This window comes from Filicampus tigris, chromosome 11 (genome assembly GCF_054856515.1).
Source record: "Filicampus tigris isolate MCC_2025a chromosome 11, RoL_Ftig_1.0, whole genome shotgun sequence".
NCBI classification, from domain to species: domain Eukaryota; kingdom Metazoa; phylum Chordata; class Actinopteri; order Syngnathiformes; family Syngnathidae; genus Filicampus; species Filicampus tigris.
The window spans coordinates 15,371,832-15,399,756 of record NC_141227.1 but is presented as its reverse complement, the minus strand read 5'-3'; the positions used below and the strand labels follow the sequence as shown (position 1 = coordinate 15,399,756).

At 40.5% G+C, this 27,925-nt stretch overlaps 1 long non-coding RNA gene across 4 annotated transcripts in view; it reads right to left on the bottom strand.

The window, feature by feature from the left end:
* The window catches only part of LOC147139918 (uncharacterized), a 70,226-nt gene that overhangs the window by 24,913 nt on the left and 17,388 nt on the right, over positions 1-27,925 (bottom strand). The window contains exons 3-5 of one of the 4 annotated variants that reach the window (XR_015088805.1): positions 22,605-22,699; positions 14,531-14,655; positions 691-855 (exon numbers count right to left, since the gene is read on the bottom strand). This is a non-coding gene — a long non-coding RNA (uncharacterized LOC147139918). Of the gene's footprint in view, positions 1-8; positions 856-3,201; positions 3,414-14,530; positions 14,656-22,604; positions 22,700-27,925 lie in introns of those variants that run through there. The other 3 variants (XR_015088804.1, XR_015088806.1, XR_015088807.1) reach the window with 3 other exon arrangements.

The window sequence follows — 27,925 nt, the reverse complement described above, 5'->3', positions numbered from 1 at the left end:
AATTAAAGAGATTTCATTAATTTACCTTAACATAAATGTGTTCTTTTCTGGCCTATGAGAAGCACCCATCAAAATCGTTTCTGGATGTGACACTATTGAAACACACACCAAACATGAGTAAGGCCCACCACACAGCGATCCATGCAGCTTTAAATGACTGCCACTATTTTTGCTGTGGTTCAAAATGTGAATCATCCGTGAACTGTGTTGCAACATTGCAGATGCATCACAAATGCACATAAACTTTCACATTAAAAAAAACAAACCCCAAAAAATTCCAGGTTTTAAACAGAAGTGAACCCCGTATTCAGTGGTGCCTTTAGGTACGAGTGCTTTAATTTGCATGTTTTTTCAAGATACGAGCCGTTTCCTGGCTGATTTTCTGTCTCTTGTAAATATTGACAATTGCAACAGCAAACTTCATAACAGCCTAAGTTATGTGTTGATTTGGAATATTTAACATTCTTCGCAGTGTATTTACGTGTACGGAAATTAAAGCTATTTTCAGGATATGGAGCTTTCCTCTCTTTTTTAAAGCCACCGCTATCACTACAAACACAACTGTAAACCCAGTTACAATGAGAAAATACAGTAAAGACATGACTTTGTCATCTGTGATCTTAATTTGCAAACTGGAGCACATTAATTCCCTTCTCAATACAACAAACAGTCTCTTTGAAACTATTTCACCTCTCACTAATGAAGCAATTGTTTCTTCCACCACATGTCAAGCTCAGCGAATGTCGAACCTCACACGCAGACACCGAAAGGCTTTTGTGCTGTCAAGGAGGGGTTTTGTTTGTTTCCGTCAGTTGTGCTGATCCGACACTTGAAAGGTACCACTTGGGTTTAGATCTAGATGAAACAACACACATGCACACACACACACACACACACACCCAGTCCAGTGATGCTTGACTGCTCCACATATAATCACACAAGTCAAACCACTAGGTAAGACCTGAGTTGATGTAAATTGATTTTGTTGATATAAAAGTGAAATGCTAATTGTTCCCTCGCCTTACTCTCTGGTTGCATTAAGCCTTCATATTCTTAAAATTTAGAGAATTTAAGGGTTATAATGCCGAACAACTTCAAGTCTTATTTCTTCTAGTAATTCACAATGTTGTGATAGAAGACATCAAATCCGATGATAAGTGTTGTCACTGGATCGAGTTTGTCCTATTTGGATGGAAACGCTGCAAAGCACAGCAGGGATGCGGCAAGCCTTGGATGTGGACTCTTGTTTACTTCAAGGTGAGAATTGTTTTTGTTCACACTATTCCCACAACACTCTTCCACCTTTTTGGCCAGAGTGGCGAGAGACAAAGATGTTAGGCTGGTGTGTCTTATATGAGCATGTTGATTTGCGATAACTACTGTATGGTACTACTGGGTTAAATAGCTTCTTTATGAAATGTTGTCTGTGTTTAGTTTTGAGAAAAATAAGAAAGTAAAGACACTCATTCACCTTTTAAAGACACTAAATGTAAAACGGTGGTGTTGGGCAAGACTTCAATGACAGCCATTATGCTTTCAGTTACATGCAACTGTGTAAGCATTGTTCAAATTATACTGATAGCATTAAATTCCACTTTCTAGTTTCAAGGTTATAATTTTCTGTGGTTTCAAAACCCTTTTTATTTATAATCTCACAAGATGCATTGCATGGGATTTGCTTACAATTTTGGTAGCCTTTTGTGATGCCACATTGGAGATTCCAGTTTAATTATGCAAATATGCGATTCATTTTAATTAATTATCTTGAGACTTTCTGAAGAGACAGTGGGTGCAGAAGGATTTGAAAATGTATGAATCCAATTCAACCTTATTTTTAGAATTTTAAACAAACGGTGTTTACCAAAGCACTGCAAAATGAAAACAATCGTAAGAACGAAATAAAACAAAAAGCTGGCAACTCTTTATGTATGGCCTGCTCGTTTCAAATTCTGTGAGCCACGACAACAAAGGGCTCTGTCTCTGTCTGGGATCTATCTCCAGGATCAGTGATAAGGACGGAACATATATCTGCAAAAATACATATATTTATATAGGCGAGTAAATGTTAGGGATATTCTGTTTTAAAATTTCGGGATGAACAGGTGAACGTAATTTGAATACTTTCAACTTTTGAATCTCCAACCATAACTCTAGACATACTGTATCATAAATTCATTTTAGCGTTTTCCTTCTTAGTCAATGAAGGAATTTGTTTTACTGCCCTGCAGCCCAAAAAGATTTGGCAATGCGAACTGACACCAACGTTTGGTTTACATGATCTCTGAGCAAAAAGAGCCATTTGTTGGAAATTAAAGGTTAAATTCACAACAGCGTGCATACATGGTGAACATCTTGTGCTTACCCTTTTATATTGGGAGGTTGTTAATCTTGGGATACTTCTTGCAAATACTAACCATATGTTGGGTTAATATCCACACTAACCTTTATGTTTCCAGACGCCCGGAGCCAGCTGAATTTAACGGTGCTTACTTGAAGGAACAAAACAAGCTTCCTAACGCAACCGCTTTGATATGCTCGCCCTGCATAACTCAACTATTGCGCTCGATCGATTACGTTCGTAAAGTGTCTGAGCTTGGAGAGATTTTCCTATCAAGATATTCAATACAACGACACGCTTAATGATTGGGATCATATTCAGCAAACTATATTGTTCTTGGCACTGAGGAAATAACAGCAACAAATGAATTACAGTGAGGTGCCACTAGAAGTCACGTAATTAGGCTCAAATGACACTGTACCTGTTTGTCATCCAACTTTGTTTATATTTCTTATAAAACTCGTTGAAGTTGAAAATAAGATCTGACAGGCACCGATAAATCATAGTAAATTGTGAATCGATAAACAAATGCATTCTAAATTATGACTAATGGCCCGGCGGCCATAAACTAACACAAGCACAACTCAGCAGGCCGTTGGGTTTCATGGCTGTGCAAAATAAACAGACACGTTTCTTTCACGGCGCTAATAAATTTCCCTGAAAAACTCAAAGAGCAGCCCATCTGCTTCAAATAATTTTTAATTTCCTTTTCTGTCCTGTCCCCATTAGGTATTCCGCAGGGATATTCTCACAATTCTTTCATTTACCTCCTCCCATATGCATCCAATTACCTTTCCCCTGCTTCGGGTCGGTGCCTGGTCTCTCTCGAGTACAGTGCAAAATACCCCCACCTGCACCTTAAGCAAACTTTATGCTTGTTTTATTATCTGTGAGAGGCAGTGAGTCATTTGTGCTCTGGTGGATTTGGGGCCGGGCCTTCCGTTTGATGTGTTCTGGCTCTGGCCACACCTGCACCCCCCCTTTTGCTTTCCCTCCTAAACAGGCCGATCTGCTGGCTGAATGGTCCAGCAGATGTTCTCCAATCAGTCGGGTAGTCCATGAAGGGAACCGGCAACTGCGCAAGAATAAAAAAATATGCAAAGGGAAACAATGCATTGGGTCGTCTTTAAAAGAAATTCGTCACTGTCCTAGTGTATGAACAGAAGCAATCAATAAAAAGGTTCTGTCTTTTTTCAAATGTGTTCTGTTTGAACAGCAGCAAAATCAAATTGGGGGTGTCTGGCAAAGTCTATCAAGCAGGAAACTTAAACAGAACATTTTTTAAAAACTTCCGATACAAAAACAGATGCAAAAAAAACAAAACAAAAATGACAAGTGAACACATCCCAGAAGGACCGCCTCATGCGGTTCTGTGCGGACAGCACTTTTTGAGAATCTCGTGAAAGTGTCCAGTGTCCAAACCAAGCTTATTATAGTTGACGAAAAACAATGAAAAACTAAAATGAAATAAACGAAAATGTTGTTGTTGTTGTTTTTTTAATGAAAAGTCACAAAAAATAAGTCTTAGTATAAAACTAACTAAAACCAACTAAGATTACAATGATTAAAATCTCAATTAAGATTTATTTTGGTATTGCCATATGTCTGTACAAAAGAAGGCAGGTCAAACAGTCGTTTGAGAATTGTAGTTTACTAAATTACACAATACTTAATTACCTTTTTTTTTTAAAATCTTGCACTTGACAAACACTCCATTAAAAAAACAAAAACTAATACAAAAACTAATAAGGCTAAGCAAACAAATCATTTTTGAAAAAACATTTTGAAAAAAAACCCAAACTAAAATCAATAAAGTCAATATTACACAGTAACCGTGCTGAGTTAAGAGAAAAAAAATCTGTAACTATCGCAAAATAATCCACAACAACAAAAAATTTCCCAATTTTTACAATATATTCATGTAGCGTAATACCCTTGCATGTGAGAAAGTTGAGGCTGATGCTAATTTTTTGCCATTTACTGTATTGAACATTTTGTGCACTGTAAAACACAAAAACAATCATCACATATGCAGTAGCAGCTGTTGCCCACAGCTCACACCCATCCAATCATCTGCGTGGATGTCAAAATGCCATCCCACCAAGGCCCGCCTCTTTATCAAACAGACAATACAATACGTACAGTACGTTTTATACATTTCAATGTTTTGTGTGTTGAAATATATAGCTTTCACACTGTGTTTAAAAAAAAAACCGTTTTTTTCTGTAGTATCAGAGCCTTAACGAAGACAGGACAGTACGTTAGTGTGAAGGGAATTCCGCAGTGCCGGGACAACCAACTATTACTCAGAGTGTTGTCACCAGCTTTTGAGCAAACTGGCCCGCAGGAATGAAGCACTGAACAGACGACTGGAGCTGCATGTCAACACATGGGCAGTGTGCATGTGTGCTCTGCAATATAATCGTCAGCACCTAGCTTTATGAGCGGCGGATTCTTGTGGAGCTTGCAATTTAATTAAGCGTGAGTAACAAATGTCAATAACTTTTGCAGAGAAACTGGGCTCGGGAGATGAACCTACACAACCGGGCTGAAGGATTGCGGCAGATGAATTAAGAAGGGATGTAGTTTGAACGCAACGATCCTGAAGACAACTCTTCACCTATAAATACCAAGTTTAATCATGACCGCTTAATTAATTGGGTCTTTTAAAGATTTATACAAGCATATATTCGCTACATGTTGAAAGAAAGATGGTGGGGGTGTGATGGCTGTGAATAAGTACCATGGAGATAATTTACTTGCACAGCAGAGGATGAGAAGACATTAAAAGGGTAGGCGTGCGTTCCTGGAGCTGACACTTTGACGACCGTGTGAAACTCAAGAAAGGCCAACCCGGTTTGTTTTCAAAAAAACGTAGCCCATGTGCCGCATTTGTCGTAAATTTCCAAGAAGACAACATATCCATATACTTAAATGTCAAATAAGGTTGATCCGGGTGAAATATTTCCTGTAGTTTTGGCAAAACTATTAGTTATAGGAACACCATGGCTTATCATGGAAACAGAGACAACAGAACACAAAATGCTTCCTGTGGATTGCTAAACAGACGTCTCACAGCGGGGACAGTTGTGAGGTATAAGTAGATGCTCAACTTCATGGCCAACATGACATTTCATCCGGGGCCACAGTGCTAATCCGGGGACCTGAACAATATTTCATAAGACACTTTACAGCTGCCCAGGCAACGGATTCTTTACTGTCAGTGCCCCTTCAGGACGATGGATGGAAGAACAGTCAACTTAGAACTCGTCCTCTTTTCAGTGTTACCTTATAGTGGAAAGCGCTTAATGTTTGACATCCTTGTCCAGCAAGATTGTTGATGGTTTTAGGAAAAGCAAGACTGTCAAAAATGAAGCATTGTGTCTGTAATGGGAATTGTATTATTTACGATATTCCTATTAGGGAGGGGAATTGAAAACCGGTTTCTTTTAAAAGCGGGTCCCCGGTAATTCGAATCCAAGGAGTCGTTTGTATGCTTGCCTGACAATTCCGCTTATCTACTACTCTTGTGTCGAAAATGAGTGATGTGAGACGCAAGAAGTGTATTTTGGTTCTGAACTTTTACAACATGACATCAAGGCAGAAGCACTCTAAAGTTTGCTACTTGCAAAGCTTTGCTTCCGTCAAATGGGGAGGAATTCAATGCGCAGAAATAGATCAACTGATACATAATTCTTACATTAATGTGTGGGGTATTACGTTAGCTCTGTTGCTAGGCTAAGGTAGCTTCAAGAAAAGACAACAGTAACCTTTCTATTATGTCATCCTTGTGCCTACAAAGCCATTTTCACATGCACTTGCTCAATGTAGGCGACGCTGTGTGAATGTCAACCCCGATGGCAAGGCTCCTTGAATTAAAAAAAAAAAAAAATTTCAATTTGAAAATGGCGCCGTCAACAGGAGATAGGCTGGCAGAGCGATTTAGTGCTATTTTGGCTGACTTATTTAGAGGTAACAGCATGAGGACAATAGAGGAAGCATGAATAAATGCGGTGTCTTTTGCTTTTGCCAAAATTGTTCCAAGACGCTTAACCGGTCACTTCTACACAAATAATTAATTTATCCCTTGCCCACATTGAATCTGGACAGCTGCAAGCTTCAGAACAGCTTTCAAAAGCGCCTGAGTGTGAATGCTCATTTCCTCAGTTCTGACAATGACTGAGTGAAATATCATGACTAGTATTAGACATTAATGGGGCATGTCAGTCCCCCCAAAAATCTGGAATTTCCCTTTTAATGTCACTTGTCGTGACCACGGGGGTTAAGATATCCACTTCCCAGGGATTGCAAATGAATCCATCTAATCCCCCTGTCATAAAACATGTCTTCATTTCAATGAGTCTGTTTATTGGGATTTTACCACCACGCTCGGGCAAGTTCGTCACTTTTGAATGTGATCTAAGGTATCAGTCAAAATAGCACTGGGTAAGCACCAGTTGACACGCGAGGATGAGAGGCATCAGGGGCACGGTTGTCCCGGGGTGGGTCCGGTTTCAGAGTTGCATGGTTGGGGCTGCCAACCTGACAGGCCCACCTGCCCAGCGGCTGCAGCCAGCTGGCCAACACCATGATTAACGGCCTGCATAAACGCACTCAGCGGGGCCTCGCACACATTTGTGCATTCACTCACACGTAGAAGTGTTACTTGACGCTACAGCCTGTTACAGAGTGAAGGCTCACACCCAGGCAGGAATGACATCCATAACTATTTAGTGCGACAACCCTGCGCTGTTATCACTTTTCAAACCGAGAGACTGGCTCTTGTCAATAGACACGTTATTCTGAAAGATCAATGGAGCAGATTTATGCACTGTGGTATAAAAAAAAAAAAGTGGTGGTGGGGGGGGATTACACCCAAACCTGGATTCCATATCTGCCTTGAGCTCTTCACCCTCTGATTCTTCCATAAAAAAGAAAATGACATCATAAAGACTAAACTGGGCTTCATATCAGCCTCCACAGCTCTAATCCCTTGGAGCTTTTTCACTACCTTTGATTTTCATTTTTCAAGGGCGGCGTTTATTCATCTCATGGCGGAGCGTAAAAACATGCACTGTGAAAACCCTCCATCATTTCTTCCCAGAAGAGCAAGGTCGCTGAATGAATGAAACAGACCTGATGCCTTACTTGCTCTCTGCAGACCTTTAAGTCGTCTCCTTTCAGAACCGAAAATTATTTGTATACACTCATTTATAGACTTTAGATTTGTTTGTACTAAACAAGATAAACGCATCAATGACAAAATCAGGCTTCAAATTCTGATAATTACCCCAAACTACCACTTACGCACTTCGGGTCAACTGCTTTGGTTAGCAGCAGGACTCAAATTAGCAGTTAGCAAAATTAAGAGTAGCGTCTATGAACTTAAATCATTTGAGACAAATGACAAAAATCAAGGTTAACATGTTTATCAATAATACCGTTGAGGTCCTTTGGTAGTGCTGTTTTGGTTAGCAATGGAACTCAACTAGCTAATTGGTAGATACCATGAGTGAGAACAATAGAGTTGATGACCTGAAGTCAATCAATGAACCAGACAATAATTTGAGCTACCGGTATTATGTTGAGCATTACCAAAAGCGAACGTTTATGTGCTTCGGTGTTGCTGTTTTGGTTAGCAACAGAACACAAATAGCCAGCTGGTGGTTGACATGTGTTAACAGAGTTGATACACGTTAACCTTTATACATCAGTGAACATTTTTTTACATTTTTGATCATGACCTATAACTATTTTTCCGTGCTTCAGTGTTGTTTTTTGGTTAGTAACTATACTGAAACTGGAAGCTACCCATTCACATGTTTGCGAAGAATAATCTATGAACTGGAGTCATTACAGTAACTCCCAGTTTTTGTTTTCCTGATGAGGTTAAGGGGGGCATCTATCCGGGGAGAGGTTAGAATGAGCCAGCATCTATTAGAGTAGAGGGCACTATATGAGGAAATTATGTTTTTCTCAAATTGCAAGAAAGTGGATAGCCACAATTCCTTGCTCCTAGCTATAACACTATTATATGACTATAAATATTCATATTCTCATGCTTTATTTAAGAGTGCAGTCAAATGAACAAGCCGGGCAATGTCAGATTCATTCACAGACTTCAGCAGGTACACCTGGACAAAAGCTGTTGCTAAACTAAAACTAATGAAAATATTACAAATGCCGCTTAGAATGACATCCAAAATGGATGAGATCCAAAATGTGTTAATTATGTCAGTACCAATAAGGAAATTCAGTGGGTAGATATTATTATTCTGTGGAGGGTACTTGGAAAAAATACGTACTTGGTGATAGTCGTTTTTATCCCTCCCGTAAAACACCGCAGGCCATACCATTGCTCCAAGTCCAATTAATAACTACACCTCATACATATTACACTACAACATTTTCTAATTGCATTCATCACCAAAACCCTCACTTAAGTTCCCATAGTATATTTATTATCACGCTAACTGGGTCTAAATTATTAAACCTTAATGATGTGGGCTCTGAAAATATGTTGTCCTTTATTTTCCCCGCAGAGGATCAATGCTATACATTAGCCGAATAAATTAAGTAATACTTTACCTAGGCATGTTGCCGCTTTCAATATTCCCCTCTCGGTGAAATGTATTCTCACAGTTCGCTAGCTTGCGGGCGCCTCTGGGGAGGAGATGATATAGTTTATTCTAATGAAAAAGCTAGCCGCTGCTAATGGTTTAAATGATACATTTGTGCAAGAACAGCAGAGAAAAATACACGCGCGAGATCGGGGAGAAAACAAGATAATTCACAGTCCCACGAGAATATGATGTCATCTGACACATAGAGTATGCCGGGGCTCCCGGGAGGCCTCAGAAGCAAGGAACACTCTGCGATGATATATGTGGGTCAGTAATAGGAATGGGCAATATACAATAAAGTCCATCACACTTAAAGGTTAATTACAACAGCCACAGTAGTCCTAGCTATTTATGACAAAAGTGGTTGTTATTAATCAACTTTAGAGTGCCTTGTAACATTATAAGGTGTAAAAGGCATAATGGTGTGACACTATGTAATCTCTGTCTTATTTAGGATACTTAAATCAGGCCTTTATCCGAATATTATCGCGGGAAAAGTGCCAATTAGCATGGTTAATCCAAATTTTGAATGAGCGACAATGAAAGAGACGTTTTGTCAGAATGAGCGATACATTAAGACCGAACCACCAGCGTAATTTGAAGTAACGGATGTCTTTAATTCGGAATCCTGCGTGTTATTATCTTTCCAACAGATCTAAATGGAACACAGGGGGAGCAAGCCCTCCCTTTTTTAAGGTAGCCTGGAGATAAACAGAGATTAGGGTGCATTGTCTCATCTGAAGCGCATCATCCATAACACCTCTCCTCGGAGTGACTTCAATTACATTAACAAGCTAAACGCTTGTGTGAGGGGGGGCATTTAGAGGTAAAAACACAGAGGGAGGGTACAAAGGTAAAGCCCGTGACTGATGACACGCCGGTCGAGGAAACACAGAAGACGGAGTGCATCCGAACAGGGTAGCCTTGATATTTGCCAGAAAAAGCTCTGTATCTCCCGCTACTAGGATAAATTCCCGCCGATCGCTAATTGTGCGATTCTTCTTGTCTACATCAACTTCAGCCCGACAGGTTATTTCAGCTTGTTATCGGGAAAACATTTATCCACTTGGAATTATTACTGAGCTAGAGCCTCTGGTGAAAGGCAAACACTAGTGAATCTTGTAGAGTTATGGTCGGGCCTCTCCTCATTAGATGGCCAATCGACTGGCAGAGTGGAGGGGCCCAATCGGCGTCCTTTATTGAGTGTTAAGGCGACACCGGCTGACATTAACATCTCTTTGCTTCGTCGTGAGCGGCTCGAGAGAAAATGGCCGCCATAGATCGTGGCGCTGAGGAGCGGCACGCAAGGTCAGGCGGCTGGGAAGATGCTTCACGCGTAGGACATTTTCAAGAAAAGAAAAAAAAAAACAAAGATGAAATAGGAAAATAGAACGCAATGTGTCATTTTGATGAGTGTGCGCCACATTGTGCTCTCTTGGGGCGCAGCACTCACCGGAAACCAACCGAAACAAGACAAGCCACCTAATCTCATTTTGTGTGAATGGACTTATCGAGCACTGCCGAGAATAAAACACTGCCGCAACAAAACCGCGGTGGCTTCCGAGGAGCGCTTTTCATTCAGTGGCAATTACAGTCCACACACCTGGCAGCACACGAGACATCCCAATCCCTAACAACGTCGCAGAGGAACTCTCCTCCAAACTACCGCCCTAAATTGGCTCTGTAGCGCCAACCCAATTAGGGCTGAAATATGGTAACTGCAGCGACCATTACAGAGGCGCCGAGATTGCGCCGCGAGAAGTGCACAAGGAGTAGGAGGGGGGTCCGCTTCAGGAGTGATGGGTTGCGCCAACTTGTGCTTACACAGCAGAAAAGGGCACCACGATGAGGGGATAGCAGATAGGCAAAAGAGGAATGACAAACACACCTAGATAAATATCATGAGGCCATATATTAAAGGAGGGACAATTATTAAGTTTCCAGCTGAGGACTACAATTTCATTTCCTTGATGTCAACTCTGGATCCTGCAAAGTTGTTTCATGCTAAAATACTGAAGGTGCTGAATTTCCAAAATGTATTGTTCACATTTCATTACTTTGCAAAGTAGCTGTAGCCACTGCTTGTACAATAGAAATCGGTTGGAATTGCTGCGTAGATCACAACACAGTATTTCAATATTTTGCCAATGACAATCATGATACAGCGATTTCTGTGTAGTAGTCAAATAAAAGTTAAAAATACATCGTAGTTCAGGGTCCAAAAGTCGACACAGTCTTCATATGTCTACACCAGTAGGAGAGCAAAAAAAAAAATGCTCTGGTTGTGGTTAATCTTAGCTGTTAGCGTCACATTGCTAGCTATTATTCGATAGTTATTCGGATTGGTAGCTAGTCTTAAAAGATTCACACTAGTGGGATAGTGGATAAATGATTGCCTGGTAGAACCTGAAATCCATCCATCTTGTTCGCCAAAATATGTTCAATAATGCGCAAACAACAACTGTGCGCTGACAAAAACTTTGTTCACCAAACAACATGCAACAACGTCACCACTCTTGTGTCATTTTATGACACTGATGTCAATGTCTTAATACTTACAGCAGTACAGCGGGCTCTTTGAAGACAAATAACCATAGGACTCCCACTAATTGCAACAATTAAATACACCATAATAGTAAGTTGTCATTTTAATCTTTTTTTTTTAAATTATTTGTTTCCATGCCAGTCCGTCAAAATATGCCATTATGAGAAGCCGGTCCACGCTGCAAAAAAGGTTGGAGACCGCTGTATTGTACTGAAAAATCCTCTGTAACGTCGTTAACTAAACGAAAACTGGACTTCCAACACATTAACGTCGATTACAAAAATCCTTCGTCGTGCCAGCCCTAGTTTACTCATCAGCATAAGAATATGTCATTACATGGCACTAAAAAGGAATATTCAGGTAACGCCGTACAATATATACTTAATTATGGCTTTACTGCTGTGCTAGTGTAGTTTAGCGACAGACTATGATGCATTCTGCCTTGCCTACTAATTCATGTTACATCACCGTTGTCAAAATGGATGTGTCATAAACCAAGAACACCATGTATATATAAAAACTTTACAGATAGAGGACCTCTTGTACAGCTCAGATATGCCGTGTTGACAGTACATGGATACTGTGTTTAAGAGTCCTTCCTTGCAACCAAAGGATATTTGAGCAAACCTGCAAAACAAACTGCCACTCCTATCTTGCTCTCTCTCTCCTGGAGAGCTAGCGGTGGCTTACATGTGTTCCTGACAGCAGGGTAACTAATGTCCCCCGTGCCAGCAAAGGATTCTGATTTGATATAAGCATTCAAAGCTGTCTGCCTTGAGATATGGCGTCTGTCACCCTCCGCTACGATTGATTCCCCCTCGGCCTTAAATGCAGTGCTTGCAATGCAAGCCAAGGACGTTCGCCTGCCTGGTCAAGTAATGACAATCGTCTTTAAGAAATAATGGCCCCAACGTCGCGTTTGAAAAGTTGCCGGGCCGCATCCAATAATGAATTCCTGGTGGTTGACACATTGATGTATTCCTATTCTTCAGACGGGACACTGTAGCTGCAGTTTAATTGACAAGAAATGAATTCAGGAGGTTGGGGAGGGAAGGCAGGGATGAGATGGCGGGCGGGAGGAGGTAGGAAAGGGGACTAAATTCTGTGTGATCAGCAAGGTTTCAAACAATCATTGGCCAAGTGAAGTCTCCGCCATATCTATAAGTCACCGTGTTTTATAGGCCATTACGATCTCCAGAGAAGGGCCGCGTGGAGACCGCGGCTTTTTGTTGAAATTAAAATGTCAGAGTGGAAGAAATAGAACAAAACAGGGAATCTGCAATTAATTACCCGGCCATAAAAATTCAATAATCAGTAGGCGATGCTGTTTTGCCACGCAGCAGTAGTCCAAATCACGGCGAACTGGAATAGAATACATTCATCTCGCCAAATTACATTTCTAATGTACAAGGGGATAGAGCGAAGGGAAGGACCTTAGGTGCACAAGCTGTAATTTACTACACAGAGTAAGCGTTAAAACAGAAAACCGATGCAAACATCCAAATACAAGAAACAACGCATGGATCATTCTATAACATTCGTGGCACAGTGACACGGTTAATGTGTTTTACCTTGAATTCGAATCAACTTTTAAATGTGCCAGGAGGCCTAAGGTAATTGTTGTTAATGATTTTCAGGATCACACACGTCATCAGCCTACGCAGATGGGTATTCAATAGTTTAAGTGTTGTTAATGTTAGGGAAGAGACCGTGTAATGTTCACTGAAGCCTTTGACAAATGAAGCGGAGGACTACACGGCAAAAGGGGAGGAGGCATTCAGACTGGACAGAAATATATGGAGAGAAATTGCTCCCTGGATAATGAGGATGTCCGAATGGTAAATGTAGTCCATTAAAATATGATCTCATTGTTGTATTTCACATTGATAGAGAACATCGACTCCTGCTTACCACGATGTACTGCATGATAGCGGACTGTACACAAAGCCTTGATCACTGTCACTGTAGTGCTCTAATCTAATACAGGGACGTGGGAATGACTTTATTGTTAAACAAGGATCCTATTTGGATTACCCATGCATTAAATACATTTGTGGCTGGATGTGCAGGTTATATTTCAAGAATAACTTTGGCAGAGTGGCTTTTATCTAATGACAAATATGACATGTAATCAAAGTTTTGTGAAATTGTACATCGTAACTGCCTGGAAAAGATGGCACTTTTCCATCTTTTTTCCTGTGTCACTGTTCCGCGCACCAACACAAAATGAGGGCAACACGTCGGCCCGCCAATTTTCTACCAAGTACTCGAGGCAGTTTGGAGAATACCGGCGATGTATTCCTGTGGGAATTTCACAATTCCGGGACAAGGATGTGAAGTTAAACACCTGACACTCATCCCCTCCCCTAATTGTGACCGTCTGACAAGCATTTTACGCACGGCACCAAATGCTGCCAAAGACTTTGTCACGCATGTAATTGTCAGGCACTGGCAGATATACTCCAGGTTATCTGTTGATTTGTCCATCTCGTAAAAAATAGCCTTGTGTCAACAAGGGAGTAATTAAAATAGTAAACAAATTGAGAAGGCTGTTGAGTATGCTGAAACGTATTCAAGTAGTGATGACTGATTAAAACAAAGGTACTGAACACCAAGTCTTACATTCAAGACTTTGTTCTGAATTGTATTAATAAATGACAATTTATTTCTTTAAATGTAGAAAGTAATTGCTCTTCCATGGCCAAAGAATGGCCACTGTGGTTAGAAGACAGAACATACAGTATGCGTCCAATGATCATTTTTTAGTATAACGATTCAAATAAATATGAAGGCTAAAATTTCGCCAAATCCCCCCAAATTGGGAAAGTGGATAGCCGCAACCTCATTCATATACTGCAGATTTTAAGATTTCAGCATTATTTGCTGAGTGACAGAAATTTTATGTGTTTGGTCCATGGACCACCCTACTATACGGAAATCAGTTTACATTTTTTTTTTTTTTTTTTTTTACTCACACTAACAGCAATAAAACAAACTGCTTGGCAGAAGTAATTAAATACAAACCTGATCTTTGTTTCTTTGTTCGTGCATCTTTACAACGTTCATATGAGTCAAGGTGACAGAAGGGCATGGATGGCGGTGTTTAGGACGCCTTGTAGACACGAGCCTCCCCCAGCACGCAGGGTGATCTGAAGGGGAAGGAGGAGTGTTTTTTAATTTAAGGAATGCGGCGGCGCCATATTTCACTCTCTCTTGTTGTCTCACATTATCTTGGTAAACATCCCAGGAACTAATATGATATATTTCCGAGGCGGCAGTGTTTCATCCTGCTCCCGGTGTGATTGATGAACGACGGCGGGATGAAACCGGGACAGAGATTTATAGCGCTCCGGTGCGCGGAATATGTATGATTATCAGCTGTGTGGCGAAGGCGGCTCAGTTTGAGTGATAGGCACACGGGCAGAAATCTACTAAATGACTCCATTCCCCCTGAGAAGTCACAGGAGGAGTTTTATTTCATGCCGTCCCTCATTCGGGCCCTCTCAGAGAGTGTGTGCTGCGAGATGAGCCCGTGACTAAAACCCCAAAACCTAAATCACGTCACATGAATGGGGCTATGCATATCATGCACATCCTGCTTTGGCACAATCGTTCTTCGAACACAAGGCGACCATTTTGAGACTACTGGAGAAAAACAAAGCAACTCGCCATCACCAGATATTGTCTTTGTCACACCACAGTAATGTTGGTTGGTGAGATTGAAAGTCGATGATGTATATGGAATAACAATTACCATGCAGAGCTGGTCATTCCGTCCCAGGAAGGTAAGGGTCTGTCCGTCCCGGACGGACACCCATTTTGTGAATGGTCTGACGGAGGATGAGAACTCTTTTTAAAAAGGGCGGACTAAGAAAGGACAGAGGTAGGTTTTCGTCTGTCCCTCTAATCGTCCCTAACCGGGTCAAGTCCCGGCTGACGTGTTGTGATGGGTTCTTTTAAAAAGCAAGACTGCCTTGCTAAGCCTGCATAACACTGAAGTGCTCTTTTTCATGAGGCTATCAGCTGGTGGTTGATGCTAGCTATTCCTCCATTAGCATGTTGCCACAGACTGAGCAGGGCATCTCTGAGCGCCATAGAAAAAGAAAAATGTATTAATAGGAACAAAGAAATGATTTTTTTTTTTCAGCTAATTCTTTTAGTTACGTTCCACGTAAAATTGTACACTGCATTTCATTTTTAGCGCTAAATCAAACAACTGAACAACAACAGAACTTAAGATATACTACAGCTACTGAAATCTTCTATGAGTAAACTCAACAAAACTAGGTGAGCACCCAGTTTGTGGGAGCATCATTCTAGCTATAACATTATTTTATTGTTTGGTCACTTTTTAGTACGTGTTGGAGGTGCAAAAAGTGAAAAGGGAGAGTGGCTTAAAAAATATTTGGGAATGGCTGGTCTAAAGTCATCATCTGGTGTAAAGTGACAGTTGCTCCCAGTGTGGAATGTGATGTACAGTAATTCCGTCTAACCTCTGATTTACTTATAATACCTATCGGCATCTTTGAGTGCCTCGAACATCCATCCATCCATTAGCCGTGCCGCCTTGAACAGTCAGCTCCTAATTGATCGATAGGGTGTCACCATAAATCCAAAATCCCATGCACTTTATTGATTCTCGCAGGGTGAGCGCTGCTTCTCTGCATACAAGATTGTCTTGTTCCATCAGGCATGTTTTTAGCCACGCAATGGCATTATCATGCAAACTGTACGGTTTTCTGCATTGGTGAATTACTGACTGGCATGGCATGAAAGACACCCCAGAGAGGACTTTGTTTCCTATTCACTTTAATTTACGTTTACACAAGGATCATAAATATCACTAATGCACAGGGATAGCGTGGTCAGAGTAATTGTTTGTTTCCTACATTCAATTGTCAAAATTGGAATGGCGTAAGATACTTAACAAATGTAAAGTGAAATTACACTCTCAAGCAGTGCGGTCATGTAAAATTTAAATGTCCTTTATTAGCATAACCAAGAGCGTGATTAATTTTTTGCACTTAGTTTGATATAAGCAAGCTAGCAGCTTAAAGTGAATCATTATGTCTAAATAGTTCACTGGATACTAATTACCGTGATAGCTTCTTTCAATGACATCTTACAATGAAAAGTACTTTTTCAACTGAATATAAGACTTGAATTTAAGGACTGAGGAAACATATGTACTGTAACATTCCGACTGAGACCCGCAACGTTTTTGCCTCGCATTGAATCCTTTGTTTCAACAAAAGGCAATCAAGCCATTATACATGTGCTTGTACACTGAAAAAGATTTTTGTTGCATTTACTTAGTGTTATTGAAGTGTTATAGTGTTACGTGAAGTGTTTACACGAGCTAAAATCATCTATATCCAGATACATTTTTTAGTAGACTATATATCTACTTAAAAATGTACCTGGATCCAGATGATTTTATTTTGTGTAGCCACTTGACGAAATAGACATTTATAGTCTTTGTACGGTTATGATCTTGGCCCGCAAAATAAGATAAAAAAGCAATTTCAGACAAACTCAGCAACATTTACGAGTTAGCCTCACATGCAGTATTTCATACGGTGAGAGATTCTACAGAATGATTTACACTTGACACACAGACTGTCATAATTACACAACAAGGCAGGCACAAACTTAGGAAAAATTGTAAAAAAAAAAAAAAAAAAATCTGAAATGTTGCCTTGTAGGCAGGAAAAACACAGATGTAACTCATATAATTGATCACAGATCGGTTCCATGTTGAGTTACAGTTCACCATTTTAGCCAGCAAACGTGTACAATTACCTCACCTAAATAGAATGCACCTATCACTGAAGACATGAATTAGAGCATGACTTAGAAAAACAAATTATGTTCCAGTGGCCAAAAGTTAGCTGTAAAAAATACAGTGCTGTTTTGTTCAAGGGAATTCATCTCTGACAAAGTGCAACAAAGCGCATATTCACTTACGTACAGTAGGCCTCCAAGAACATGAGAAATGACCCCACCCGTGTCCATGTGACTGTGGAGTGTGGCCAAGCATAAGGTCCACAAGGTGGAACAATGAGAGGGCCTGTTGTCACATAATTCTAATTCAATAAAGAGCTCACATGGTATCAACAAGGCCTTCCGGCACTTGTTAATGCAATTGTTCTGGTGAGATGATGAAGCTGCAGCAAATCAAGTTGAAAGTTGGGTGACAGCTTGCAAGAGCTCACAGATGCCGGTTGAAGACTGAAATGTTAAAAAATTGCAGAAGATTTATTTTTTAAGAATGTGTTTATTGCCGAAGGCCAGGAATCTGAATTTGAATGAAGGACAAGGGCGAGCGTACAGGAGAAGGGCGAGAGAAGGCAATCTGTTCCGTGACGCCGGATCACCTCCAAGTCGCTCTTATTTCAAAACTATTTTTCCCCATTTAATGTGACAATGTAAAGTGAATTAATTCATTCTAGTTTCAAACTGTCACTATCATAAAAGCGTTAACTACAGGGCATATTTCATTCAGATTTTCAGTGATGGGAAGTAAGGTGAGTAGTACAAATGTTTCATTACTATTCTTAAGTATAGTTTTCAGGTATGTGTACTTGAGTCTTTACTTGTCTGACGACTTTTTACTTTTACTCATTGGATTTGAAAAGAGATATTGTTACCTTAATCCCTACTCTGTGAAAACAGGCTTATTACTTTTTCATTCTCCGGAAATGATGACAAGACATACATAAGATTTTAAGAGAGAGAGGAAAGTCAACCGTGGTGAACTTTACAGGAAAGTTTTTTTTTATAAACGATAAAGCTTGAGCTAATGCTAGCTAGCCGTTGTTGTTTATTTTAATGCTTATTATAGTTGTGCCAAGTTATCACAATGGGTAAAGGTATAAAACTGGCAGTAAACTTACTTTTTTTACTTTTGTATTGAAGCACATTTCAGAGTAAGCACTTTTGAAAAAAAAATTTAGTTACTTAAAGGAGTGACTTATACCTTCACTATGTTTTTTAAACACAAGTATCTGCCTTCTGCGGTGGGATCACACCAAAAAAATGCACAAAAAAAGCCAAATAAAAAGCTCAGACGTTCATTTAGCTGACATCTTATGAGGTGTTTGACAGTGGATGATCCACTGAAGACGATTATCAAATCACATCCGATGTTCCTCCCAAGAAAGTGTTGACAGTTTGAGGTTAACCATTTCCAAAATGGAGGCCCTCGAGAAGGAAACAATGCCCTCTGTAGACACCAGCGCCACTCCCCTGGCTGCTCTTGTTTCATCTCGCTCTTTCAATGATGTATGTGTGACAGGGGGAGCTCCAGTAAAACCCTGCATATATGCCAAAATACATTTTACAAGCACTGCTCTAATCAGCCTGCAGCCAGAGGCTCATAAATTGCTTCAGTGTGTCTGGAGCTGGTGAACAAATGCAGCTTATGGTCCCTGCTGAGGCTCGGATATACAGCAGGCCACGCTCCCTCCGAATGATGTTTGTGAGCAATGGAGGGAGGAACAATGTGGTGCCTTTACATCAAAAAAGTGACAAGGACAATTATTTATGCGCCTGTTTAATCAGCTGAGTGCATGTAGGCAAATGTTTGCATACCGCCACGTGTCGTCGCCGCATGTAATAGCATGAGTAGACGCCCCGGTGTTGGGATGCCTCGCAAATGTTGAAAGCTGACGTTACGTCGGCATTTAGCTATCACTGCAGGAATCGTCAAACGGTTGGAGGGGGGGGGGTGCGATAAATGCCTGCCCTTCATGAATTACCCCAATGATTTGTGTCGCTTCAGCAGGTAGAAGAGTCACCAAGCCGGCCAGGTGGTTGTTGTGCACTTTTTCATAGGCGGCGGTAACCTTCAGTGTCCTCCGCTGACAGGAAATGTAGTTTATCAAGTGGGGGATGACACCGGCGGGCGGTGATATATACGCAGGACTGTACTTCCCTAGATAACTCTTAATAGCACCGAGCCCTGTTCCTTCTCTGCTTCTCGTTTTTTCAACCAACAGGGAAATTCCTGAGGTAGAAGAAGCTGATCAAATAAAATAATGCTTTTAAGTTTGCGCCAGAGTTCCAGAATGACTTCAGCTAGTCCTCAAGCGGCTTCTAAGAATGAAATAAAGGCACCTTGTCATCTCATTATAAAGAAGGTAAGTGTAATCTCTGTCTTTGCTATTTGATTTTTGGCCAGGCTACAGACCAGACAAATGCATCTCGTATTCCTACGCCAACATTGTGGAACGGAATAATGAAACGGTACTGAAGTCGACAAGAAATATTCCAAATACAAAGACAAAAGGGTGGTAGAAGTGAACAGGAACACGAGATATAAAAGTAGACCTTATGGATCAACTTGCCGCTGGTTGTTTACAACATACGCAACTTACAATTGAGTAGCCCTTTGATTAATACATACATACATACATACATACATATATATATTGGTTCAATGTATCTGGAGCTGGTGAACAGTATACACACATAGGTGCACATTTCGTCCCGAGGATGGAACAGTCCGTCCGACATAATGTAAGGATGGAAGCGGTTTAAAAGGACAACGACGGACAGGGTCGGAGAACAATAATTGTTATGAATAAGGACGGAGGGACAAGGACGGAAGGATACCCAGGTCGCGGACAGAGGACGCACTGACAAAAGAGGGTAAAGTGCCCAGGTCTGTGTTACATTTTTCAAGCCTTTAATAAGGCGCACAACACAAAGTCTTTGCATTAATATGCATATACCGGTTTTCACCTTCAGCATTTCCTGGTTTTCATATGCCACCAAATAAACTGCTGCACAGAAGAGCTCATAAACAGTGTATAGCTAGCTGGTGTCTATGAAATCCAAGATTTGCTGCCTTTTATTCAAAATGTAAGATAAGGTTGGGTTTATACACACAGAACCAACACACCTTCTGCGTGGCCAGTCAATAAGCAGACTGCGGCTTTGGCAGTGCTCTATCTTATTTACAGGACGTTTGTAGCACTTGACATTTATCGTGGCTGCAGGGCCGTGAACTTCATGCAAACGCCACCGAAGCATTCAATGCCAAGGGCCCCGCGGCCCCGCCTCCCCCTGCTCGGCGTCATCACAAGTCTTTTCACGCTAAGATAAATCACTTCCACTGGGTCCCGAGGGGAGGGCTGGAGGTGGGGGATGAGAGGACGGGGCGAGAGTTCAACCGGGGAAGACGGAAGAAGGGCGGTTGAGACGGCCAGTCAGGGTTCAGAGAAAGGGGGCAGTCGCGTTGACGGAATACCCGGAGGTTAACGCCAACCCTGTTTCTCCCTCATTAATTGTTGGACGCAGTCGCAGAAATATCACTAACCATTAAGGCAACACCATATGGTTGGGGTAAATGATTTTTAGATCTCCGTGGGATGTAAATACTAATCACGTGGTTTTCTTGGGTGGACTTATGGCCACAAGACATAAGAGCCCTCCTGAACCAATTGTGGATATAATACACCTTCAAGCTATTTTGGCTCGCTTTGGAACAGACACTACATTAAAGGAATCTAAAACAGTATCTTGTGTGGTGTTTTCCAATTAAGTAACAGATATGGTCTCTATCGATTATGTCGACCAGCACTCTACTGGATCCCAGGATGGCTTGGGTGTGTGTGGCTGGTTTCTGTGTTTTGGACGAGAGTCATGATGCTTCTATGAAACACATATGACCTAAAAACTTACAATCTTTCCCATTGCAGGGGAACATCAAACATCATATAGTTTGAAGTTCTTTGGGTAAATATGCGTGATCTGCCCAACATCCTGCTTATTTATAATTTGAGTTAAGAATAAAACATGGGGGGGAAAAAACTCACATGACGAGGTACGACTGTATACAAATTTTAGTATATCATCAATCCATCCATCCATTATCTATACCGCTTATCCTCACAAGGGTCGCGGGGAGTGCTGGAGCCTATCCCAGCAGTCTTCGGGCAGTAGGCGGGGGACACCCTGAATTGGTTGCCAGCCAATCGCAGGGCACACAGAGACAAACAAACATCCGCAATCGCAATCACACCTAGGGGCAATTTAAAGTGTCCAATCAACTTACCATGCATGTTTTTGGGATGAGGGAGGAAACCGGAGTTCCCAGAGAAAACCCACGCAGGCACGGGGAGAACATGCAAACGCCACACAGGGAGGCCAGGGCCAGGATCGAATCCACGACCTCTGAACTGTGAGGCGGACGTGCTAACCAGTCGACCACCGTGCCGCCTTAGTATATCATAATGTCAGTAATATGTAGCTGACAAAATAAAGTAATGAGTAGAAAAGCTTGCCAACAAACTACTTCGTGTTCCCATTCTTTGTCAGACATCTTTCAAATTGGGAGTCGTTTTACTTCATTGTAGTTTTCATACAGCAATTCACATCTTTCAACAACTTTAAATTACTGCTGTGATCGTTACAATGACACTTGAAGAGGTTTTACGATGCGACAATCTGGAACAAATTCATTAACATATAGCATCGTTTGCCATGTTAAATTTTTTTTTTAATATTAGCCAACCCGCATCGCAGAAAATATTTTTCGATTTAGGAGGTTCCATAGTTTAAGAAAAACAATTACTTTTCCCCCCATTACTTTTCCAATGATTTAAGAATGAATTACAGATTGTTGACATAAATTAACAATACTGAAAAAAAGCATAATGAATTAAAAAATCTGGTAGAGAAAATTGTAGAAACATGCTATTACCCTCCAAATAGAATCCATGATCCAGCTCTAGCCTGACATCAGAAGATAGTTTGGGCCTCTCATGGGCAGAAAAGTACAAGCGCTAATGGTGGCAACGCATTAAAAATGGCTTCACTATAGAATGATGAATGCGATTATGGCGCCCACCGAATCCTCTCAGCAGATTCCTTTAGGCCATATATCCTGCCGCGGTTCGACAAATAATAAATCTAACTTCATGCAGGTCCCTATGATTCATTACGATGCATTGGCCATAAATTAACAAAGTGGTTTTCAGATGCTTTTAACTTTGTCATGGCAGTAACTTACAAATCATGGGAAAACAGAACACTTGACTATTAAGCCAAGTTAAGCAATGTGGGGAGGAGGGATCATAATGTTAATGCTTACCAATTCAAATGCTTGATGTTCTTGGAGAAGCACAAGAATGACATGGATGAATGTGCTTCAGGCTACAGAGGTGCTCAGATCCATCGTGATCTTGACTGAAATAAAAACACACAAGGTAGAACGTGAGTAAACATAGATTGATGGAACTGCATCATTTGTATTACTGTAAGATATTTCACATCATGGCTTTCTGTAGAAGAGCTACGCTGGGAATGTAATAATTTCCGTAGATTTATCTTTTAGATTGGTGTATTTCAAGACAGAAATAGTGAGTCATCCCGATTATCATACAAACAGATGGCTTGCTGCATAGTCATCAATTACAAAACAGTGTGGAATTTGGCTACCAAACAACTTTGTTGGTGTAGATTTTCATCTGAAAAAATGGGATATAAATGAATTATGCAAGTATTTTATACATCACACCAGGCGCCAGAGATGTAACGACTCGAGTCTCCAATTGGAACACTTGCTTAGCTAAAACTTGAGCCTCAACTTGCCTTTGAGTTGATAAGTCATACAGTTTAAATTTGAAAATCGGAATTTTCACTATACTATGCCTTTTATTTTTGAAAGAAAAGTTGCAAATATTGAGACTGTGCATGCCGTAAAACTGGCAACCCTGGCCGACAGTATGCTCTGAGGCGAGTGTCAAGGCCATCTCATTAAGCAAGTATCACAGATGGAGTTGCAAAGATGATTTTATTAAAATTCAAGGGCAACATGTAAGGTTTGCAACCCAGAGTTAAGAGATATAACCACAACATCTAACTTCATCTGTCATATGGAACCTACAAACGCAGTAAACTAGGTTAGCCTCACATTTTAGCTTACCGATAGCTGGTCAAACATGAACAAAATTTCACATCAGTTATGCATTTAATAGAGAAGACAATAAAGTGATACACAATACAGAGACTGGAAATTACTATTACCATTAAAAACTGTGATTGTGAATGTGTTAGCATTAGCATAGACACGTACAGAAGCTATATACATAGACTCCACCATGAGTGGGTTGACTCATTGCTGTGCTACCTCAGTGAGTAAATGGACTAAATTTCATAAAGTGATCACCTACAAAGTTAATACCTCTCATTCACCCATTGACATACACCCCCCCCCCCCCCACACACACACACACTAATATGTTTGTGAAAGAAATAGGCACCAAAAACAATGAATGCCAATCTGATGATTACATTGGTTTATTCCGGATAATATTTAACATCAAAGTAACAGTGTTGCATACAGTGGTAAGTGAAAACAAACTGCAAATGTCAGGAAAACCTCCTCTGAGTGGAAAAGGAAATGATGGATAAATACTGGCTCCACAGTTAGATATATGTGTAAAAAAAAAAAGGCGTTGACCTCAACCAACCTTAACAAACATATTGACATGTTTGCTGGAAATGTCCTAAAATTATTTACCAGCGTAAATGGCAAACATTTGCTGCAACTCCATTGAATGGGAATGTTTAAGAAGAACATAAAAACCTGGATGATGTGTTGCTTTGGCTTTCTGTCGGATCAACAGCCCATGCTGAGGATGCAACTTTCATAGATAGCATGGAGATAAATACTGTAGACATTAGGTCATCTAAGTTATTATCCATGGGGGGGGGGGGGTTTTGGATCGCTGTTGTGCTGTGCTAGGGTGTTTCCACAACAGAAAAGGTCTGTTTATAGCGCTGGTAAAACTTTTCCAGCAACCAAAAGAAATTAGGCATAATTGAGAGTGTTTCTTTCCTTTTAACTATTCAATCAAACCGAGGGCACCTCGCCTAGTCTGTAAACCTGCATCAAAAAGCTCAGCTCAGTAATTATGTCCAGGATCCTTTTGAGGGGCGAAAAAAAAAAATCAATAGACTGAGGACAAAGAACCTATAGCCCATCACTTAATTCTCTTATCACTGTGATTTAGGGGAAGAGAAGGATGTTAAATAAGTGTAAATCTTTAGCTATGACTTTGAAGATGCTTTATGGCACTTCTTACAGCATCTTCCGGACAGAATGTCCATACCTTCCACAGAGCACACAATTTATGGCTTTATTACCCTTTGTCTTAAAGAGCAGGGAGACATAGCAGGGAGGGAGGAGATAACAGCCAAGCTAGGCAACGCATCACAGGGGTGCTTGGTAAAAAAAAAAAAAAAAAAAAAGTTGATGCCATCATCGATAGAGAGCCATCTCTGTGACAGCTTTACAGCTTTGGAGCACAGCTTCTCTTCGGGGTTGGAGATGAGAATGGCGGACCCCCCACCCGTGCCAAACTATTCCTTCCTTGTATCCCACCTGTGCATCATCACACAAAAGCTGCTAAAATCTGGATGGAAATTACCAGGAAAAATACAGTATGCTTTAAAAAAAATTGGAATATTCAAACCATTTTACCCATGCCGCCAGTGCACCACACTAGAATTTGTTGCGTTTTATTGTTTTTCCTTTAGATTTTTACGACACTTTCACAAAGAAAGTCTTTCAGTTCAGAGAGTCTTTCAGTACTCTGAGATGATCGCTAGTAGTCATGTAAATAACTGATAAAAAGAGTCCATTATTCTGTCGTTCTATTTTGGTTTTACTTCCTGTGTTTGGGTGCTTGATAACACAAATGTTGTCTTTCATTTAGATTGCCTGTTACTGGTGTAGTACATATAAGTCCAACTGTGTTGTGTGACAAGAAATACTGAGTGAAGATGTTGACTCTTATGTTAGCTTCTTGTGCTAGCCGGTAGCTAGCCTATGCTTAGCACTTCTGATGAAAAGGTAGCATATTTTGCGTGTTGTTTTCATATGAGTGGTTTAAGTTTGAAAAAAGTTGTTTCGCATCCCAGTTTGTGAGTCCAAATTTGCATTTTGCGCCTCATCAAAACAATAGCAAAAATGAGAACCACAGACTTTTAAGCTTTTCTGATCGTTGAAACACCGATAAGAGTCCTGAAAAGCTTTGCACAGCTGTACACATGCAATTTTACGGGTCACAAGATGCTTAAGTCACCTACACGGTTACGACTTACGCCACAACCAGCTAGCAAGCAACCAGCTTCGGCTGGCTACAAATCCATGCCGATGAATAAGCTACACTTCTGACAAGTATCGTCCTCACAAAGTGATTACGAGGAGGGATGCAGAAGTCTTGCTAATTGCTAAGATAACCTAAGATTGACATGTAATCGGAATTATGTGCTTCGGTGATGGGTTACACTTTTCACAGAAGTCTGTCTGGAACATGGGGTATATCCAACTTTAAACAGCAAAATAACAAGCAAATTAATAAATGTCTGGACCCTGGAGAGAAAATCATACTCGCTAAACAGAACCATAAACTGGAAATGAATTAAGTTCTGTTATGGTGTACACTGCATCAGCCTGGAGGAAAGGCCTATAAACTTAAAAGTATATGAATGCAGTGAAAAACATTTATAATATCAGTAATGTTTTGTTTGTTTTCGCAATAGAGTCCAGAGTTTGGATTTTGACTTTTGAGGTCTGTAGCCTACAATACATTTTCTCAAAATTACATTACTGTAGATCGTGTCAATTTAGCTTTGCTAAAAGACCACACATCCATTTCAGAAATATAAATTTAAACTGAAATGTATGTTTGCATTTGAAATTGCCCCACTGAAAATGTTTCTAGACAAGAAAAGTACTGTTTGCAGCTATACACAAAGTAAATGTATGAAATAAATAGTTGACTATATAAAATGTAAAATCCAGTTCATTCGTTATATTGCCATATTTTTATTGCTTCGGGTTCCTGGGACTAACCTGTAAAAAACTGTGTCTCAAAATTAGAAAGTTGTTACTCAAAAAAGGTCACTGATTGTCCGCAAAGAATACAAAAATATTTGGGGCTTTGGTGGTTGAATTCATTTCATACTTACAAAATAAAAAATGAGTGACAATGTTTACTAAATCTCTCTCGCGCATTGTTATGAGCGTGTGGTACTGGAATGGTAATTAAGATTATTGTCACCTAAAATGTTCCCATTAGTTAAAAAATGTTTACACGATATGACTATTTGACAACTTATTCCATACGGGATTGATCCATGAATGGAAAATTCATGTTCATGTTGTCCAAATTAAGAGTACCATTCCATCAATCAAATTGAAGCATAACCACCCAGTGCACAAAATTCAATATCCAAATGTATTCCCAGGTGATCAGATTTACTCTGCCTTCACAGCAAGCCCACCACCACTCTGCTAGAGGTCACAGGGAGGACTAACAAAGGGGGGGAAGTCATCGCGAGAGACCATCTTCACCACAGAGTCATGGGTTCCTCTGAACGAGGCAGATGCTTCCTCATATTTTCTTACTGTGCCGACAAGTGGCTTATTGTTTCTCTTGATAAGGATACAGTGTTCCCACTAATGGGAATTAGAGGGAGGCGTATGTCACCGAGACGCTGCGTGAGACTGAATCAATAGTTAATAGGACATTTCTCATGGACGTTAAAAAAAAAAAAAAAGAAAAGGACCCAGTTACTGTCAATGCTGTTTAGATGGAGCACAAGGCCTCCTATTTGTCTGGAAGCCACTCTCAAGGGGAGTGTGTGAAGACTCGGAATAAAAACTACACTCTGCTTGAACTCTGCGGACGTGGCTTCACACTTTTTCCAGACAAGTCCCGCATAACATGCATTTAACTGTGTAAACTCATGACAGCTGTACAACTATGAATGACCAGATGGCAAGATACAGTATAGTCAACTCTTTGAAGAGTTGTTAATGGAGTTGTAAAGACAAACTGTATGTATATATAACTCAGACCGCGACATGGAACAAAACAGAAGGACTCATTTATGATTTAAAAGTTATCACTGGCATCTAAAGCACTGAGGCACAAATACTTGAGCTTGTCACACTTTAGTAACATGGTGAATAGTGTGTAATATGGAAACAATTCAACAAGTCAATGGGGACGCATTCTGTTGCTGGACACACAAACCGTCTGATTAAACAATGTGACAACAAACGATATGCACGTCCACCGCAAACGTATTTGTCACGGAAATATATCTAGTACCCGTGCTTGCTTTTTTTACATGTGACTATAAACACTGCTTGCTGATAATGACTCTTTTTAACGCTCTTGGACACAAGAATTTCAGAAACCTAAGCCTAACCTGTCCTAATCCTAATGTACATTATTAGGCTGGTGGCCTCCTATGATGAGTATGTTTACCACATGCATAAATGAAAGTGCTGTTGTCCACGGCCACCTTAACTCTACAACCAGATCATTACTAATGGTTTCACGCAATTTGAGGTCTGCTACAAATTTGTCTAATTCTTTAAAAAGAAAATATGAC